Source organism: Vombatus ursinus, unplaced genomic scaffold (genome assembly GCF_900497805.2).
Source record: "Vombatus ursinus unplaced genomic scaffold, bare-nosed wombat genome assembly UNPS02014832.1, whole genome shotgun sequence".
Taxonomy (NCBI): Eukaryota; Metazoa; Chordata; class Mammalia; order Diprotodontia; family Vombatidae; genus Vombatus; species Vombatus ursinus.
Genome location: NW_020954610.1, coordinates 26,386,902 through 26,392,901, shown reverse-complemented (window position 1 = coordinate 26,392,901; position 6,000 = coordinate 26,386,902).

The following is a 6,000-nucleotide window of genomic DNA, read 5'->3' as shown; positions in this document are numbered from 1 at the left end:
AATGAATATAAAAGTTTGGCTGAATAGGAAGATTTTGAATTAGGTGTCATTCTTTGAAGAATAAGGAAATAGTGACCTGGAGATCAACAAAGAGAATCTAGAGAGGGTGATATAATTAGATAATGCAAACCAGAGGTACTAGATATGATGGTAAGGAGCAAAGAGTATACTTCTCTTCCTGGCTTTATAAATTTGAATGAGAGAAATAGCCAATATTGGAGGCGGTGGCAAGGTATGTCTTTAGTGAGAAAGCTAGGGTTCAGTTAACATCATAAGATGGAAGAAGTATATCTTGTTGACAAAAATAACAAAAGAAAAAAAGATAAATATTTGAAAAGTCTGTGGAAATATAAGCATGTTAATTTGCTGATGATGGAGCTGTGAATTGATGCCAATTGTTCTAAAGAACAATTTAGAGTTATTTTAAAAAAAGTAACTAAACTGTACATACCCTACACTCATACATATGCTTTCTAAATATATAGCTCCTAGGAGGTCAAAAACAGAGGGAAAGGCCTCTTAATAAACAAAGCAAGTGCCTATCAATTTGGAATGTCTGAAAAAATAGTGTATGAATTAATGGATATTATTACTCAATAAAAAAAGAAAAATATGAAGAATTCAAAGATACTTAGAAAGACTTTATGAACTGATAAAGAGCCAGGTAAACAGATCCAGGAGAACAATTTACCACAAAGATGTAAAAGAAAACAACACTGAAAGACTTCAGATCTTTGATCAATGTATTTTCAAAAGGCCAGGTGCAGATCAGGGAAATCCTAGAAACTGTTTCAGCTAATCAAATGGATTGCTTTATTTTAAATCTTTGTATAAACTGATTTTGAGAGGTAGCATGACATAGCAGACAGAATTAAGATGACCTAATGTCAAGTCCTGCCCCATGCACACGCTATTTGTTTGACTATAGGGAAGCCAAAAATTCTCTCAGAGGCCCAGGGGGCAACTCTCTGGGACTATAAAGTACAGCTGGGTTGCTAATATGCATCACTGAAGGGACTTTCAACATTGAGCATTCCAGAGAGAGAGAGAGAGAGAGAGAGAGAAGAGAGAATAAATGAATTATTCCCACTCTTCACTGTAGTTATTTAGATCAATATGTGGTTTTCTCAGCAAGCCAAAGGGGCTATGGTTGCAACAACAAACCTGGCTGCATATTTAGATTTATTTTGATAAAAGGAGTGGTTGGAACTTGTTCTCTTTTTAATCACATCCACATAGTGAAAAAAAATTTAACATGCCAACTGTGTCTATTATAGAAATTATATACACTATTGTACCAATAACCATATGCATTATAAAAATTGAGCAAAAATAGAAATTTTAAAAGGTGAAGATAAAGTTGAAATAATATTTATTCCTAGAGTCAACCACTAGAGTTTAATTAGTAGGAGAGTAACATGGTCATATCTGTACTTTAGGAAAATCACTATAGTAGCTATGTGGAGAATGGATGGCAGAAGGGGAAAGACTTGAGTTAAGGAGAATAATAGGAGACTATTGCTTCATGATAAGGTAAGAGGTAATGTTGTGGAGGTGGAAGCAACAAGATTTGGCAACTGTGGGGTGAGGAAAGTATCGAAAATGACAAGGTTGTACCAAAAGTAACACTAAAGGTAACAAACTGGGAGCCTGGAAGGATGGAAGTACCTTGTACAGAAATGAGGAAGTTCAAAAGACAGGTGGGTTTGGGGGGCAAAGATAATATTAAAAGAACTCTCATGCATATTGCAACCCATCCATGCCAGCTCACCTTGTGCAATACAAAATTCTGTCCCACACAAAATGAAAATGGGGGAGGCAGTGTCCTGGAGCCAGAGTTTCCCCTTCCAGGGGCATCTAACTTTGCCATGAGATGATCTGCATGTGACAGATGGGTAGGGATTTTCTCAAAGGCATTTGTGTAGCTTTAAGTGTGGTGCCTCCATTGCTAATTTGGAAATTTGTTTTTGTATGACTTCATATGTATAATGGGTACTGTATTTCTTGCCTTCTCAATAGATGGGAGAGAAGTTAGGGGTAGAAGAGAATTTGGAACTAAAAATAATTTTTTTTTAAATTAAGTGTGGTGCCTTTTAGGTTATAACAGCCCTGAGAGGCTAATGTTGAATGAAGTAGTGGGGATGGTTGAAAACTTACATAGAGGAGGAGAAAGGAGAGTTGAGGAGTGTTGAAGGATAAAAGCTGACATAATTGTATTAGAAAAAGGTCCCAATTGCTTGCCTTCTCAATGAGGGTGGGTGGGGAGGAAAGGGGAGAGAATTTGGAACTCCAAGTTTTAAAAATGAATGTTAAAAATTGTTTCTACATGCAACTGGGAAATAAGATACATAGGCAATGCCATGTAGAAATCTATTTTAGCCTACAGGAAAATAGAAGGGGAAGGGGATAAGAGAAGCGGGAAGGGGGGTGATAAAAGGGAGGGCAGATTGGGGGAATGGGTAATCAGAATGCATGCCATGATGGGGTGGGGGGAGGAAAGGGATAGGGAGAAAATTTGGAACTCAAAATCTTGTGGAAGTGAATGTTGAAAACTAAAAATAGATAAATAAAATGGGGGGAAAAAAAAGAAACAAATCCCATGTTTGGCTGTCATGAGGAAAGTAGAATGCAAACCATCTTTCTATCCTCTGATTGTTTGATCACACACCTCTTGGGTTCAGGCCCCAGAATCTACTTTGGAGACTAGTCTTCTGGACAATTACATCTCCTCCTTATACTTTTTCTCATGTTGCATTTAATATAACCCATAGGCTACCATGAACAACCACCCTCTTCTCAATTCTGCCCAAGACCAAAAGGGAACATAAGAGTTAGTTTAAGAGCAAGCAAGTGGATAATACAGCTATTCCCTGGGGATGCATCAGTCAGTGCAGTTGGTTGCATGCAAAAGTCCAAATACAGCTACAGTAATTAGGAGTAAAGGAGCCGATCTAAAAGATGTCAGGCAGGGCAGCTGCTTTCCTGGAACACCACCATTGAGGAAGTCATAGTAAAGAAAATCAGAACAGCTTATCCCACAGGCATGCCTATTAAACAGCCTGTACAGGAGGGAGCTTAGCTTGCAGCATCTCTGAAGCTACAGCAGATGCCTCTGTGCTGTCAGGCATTAGAAGCAGTATCATTTAATCGTAAGGATCACACGTGTTTAGAACAGCAATTTTCCTTTTCTTTTTTTTTTAACAAGTTCCAAGCACAATGATGGTCTTATCGAATCCTTAGTCTCTGAAAACCTGAAGATATATATGTAGGTTTCTGTGTGTATGTGTATAAATGTGAACTACCACAATTCTTTGCTCATAGAAAACAGCACCTTCTTTGACGCGGGCACACCATGCTGGACAATTCTGCCCCAGTGTCTCCCATGTCTCATAATCAATACCAAAGTTATTCAGAGAGACCTTGAGAATGTCCTTGTATCACTCTTTCTGACCACGATGTGAGCACCTGCCTTGTGTGAGTTCTCTGTAAAATAGTCTTTTAGATAAAAGGGGATGTTTGGCATTTGAACAACTGTGGCCAGCCCATTGGAGTTGTGCTCTCTGCAGTAGAGTTTGCATACTTGGCAGTTCAACTCTAGAAAGGACCTCAGTGTCTGGTACCTTATCTTGCCAGGTGATCTTTAGAATCTTCCTAAGATAATTCGAATGGAAATGGTTCAATTTTCTGGAATAGCATGGAAGACTGTCCAGGTTTCCCAAGCATACAATAATGAGGTCAGCACAACAGTTCCACAGACCTTCACTTTGTTGGGCAAGCTAAAATATATACACACATACACACACACACACACACACACACACACACACACACATATACATATGTATGTGCATGTGTGTATGGGGTGTATACACACATATATGTATATATGTATATTTTATATGTGCACATATATACATGTAGTCTGCATATATAGTGTACTTGTTATATATATGTTGTACGTACATTACATGTATATATCGCATGCATGTGTATGTATGGTATGTGTGGGTAGTTGTACATGTATGTGTGTATTTAGAGAGTACACGTATGTATACAGAGAGATTATACATGAACACATACATATATACATACGCACACACATACACGCAGTGGATAGAGGAGAGCACTGGACCTGTATTCAGGAAAATCTGAGTTCAAATTTGGCTTCACTTACTAGCTATGTGACCCTAGACAAGTCAGTTTATCTCTTTTTGCTCCAGTTTCTTCAACTGTAAAATGGGGATAATAATAACATCTACCTCACAGGGTTGTTTGAGGATCAAATGAATAATAACTATAAAATGTTTAGCACAATGCCTAGCACATGGTAAGCACCATATAAATGTTAGCTGTTATAGTTAAGTTCAACTGAGACTAATTCTAATCTCTAACGAACACAGTTACTAACTGCCAATTGCCCAAATGAAAAAACTATCAGGAAAAATCAGTTTTTCATAATTCATTTTTCCCAGAAGTTAGAAGACAAGTAAGATACCCTAGTAGCAAATATAGAGATAGAAATTAGACCTTTTTTTTTTTAAAGGTGATCGAACAGTTATTATAAATTTGAGTCGAGTCTGAGATGCTTCTGCTGGGTTTGGTTCTTAGTTACATGACTTGTTTTTGTTTTCATTGTGGACCCAAAAAGAATACAGCTTATGTTTTTCTATGGATACAGTGCAGGACTAGAAGAGTTAAAATAAGAAACCTTGAATGTTTAATCTGCCAGAAACATATGAGAAGAGCAATCCAATCTGGGATAAGTAGCTCCGAATGAGGCCTGCCTGATTGCTTTAGGCCATGCTGTTTGTCAGTCTTTTAAAATTCAAGTCATTACCAGATGCTGATCTGCTATAATATTGTGATATTTTATCTGATTACACTTATCTGATTGTGCCATATCTGCTATTTGCCTTCCCATTTTTCCATGTATATTAAATGCAGGTGGTTTTATTATTCTGAGAGCTAGAAAGTGTTGACTGCTCTGAATATAAATAGGGATATTATATCATTAACTTGCTCTGAAAGCAGGACCATTCAGTGTGTAAATCACATGCAAGGTACCTAGTGGAGACACAATAAACCATAATGTCTTGAGAGAGAAAGCAATGAGGAAAGGATAAGGAGATAAAAATTTAAGGCATTGTTAAAGAAGGATAATCTTCATAATCCTATTTAGTTCTTTCAAGCTACCATTTGTTGATAATATAACCTTTATATCTGAAACTTTTTTAAGTTCATAAAGAATCTCTTGGGGGAGGTATCACAACATAGAATGTTATCAGTAACAGGATTGCATAAAAACAGACACACACTCCCATAGACTATTGCTTGTCCAACACAGCAGAATATTTCAAAAATATGATGCAGATCTCACAGAAATACAGTTGGGGCCCCAAAATATATTCGGCCTACACCTGGATCCATCTGCCTGAGAAAGGTCAGCCAATGGACATTCTAAGGATTTTTGGATCAGAGGGAGTCCTGACTTAGGTTCAGACTTAGGAATCTGTTTCCAGATTAGAAGGGGAACAATAAAATATAAATTTATCTATGTAAAAGAATGAAAAAAACATTTCTATGTGGATGGCATTGCCCTTAGAATCTCTGTGGCATCCACTAAACAAACCTATTAAATGCTGATCCCATTTACTTGAGTGAAAAGTTTCAGACATGTCATTTTCTGAGCAATAATGATATAATAATTTACATAAAGTGCTGTCCTCTGATGGAAATAAAACATCAGATTACCTGGGTGTCCTCTTTAAATGGAGATTCTTAGAGAAACCCTCCACCTACCAATCAAACAGAGGGGCCCCAAGAAGAAAAGGGCATTTCCAAGGTGTGAGTTCCAGGGTTGAAGTGATCTTCCAGGATGAAGAGTTTTCTGGTGCATGACTGTTCAGCAACTGAGTGGCAACCTAAATAATAACTAGGCAAATTATTGCTTGTGCATTTGTTCTAGGTTAACAAATTCAAAACTGCTGATTTTTATATTCA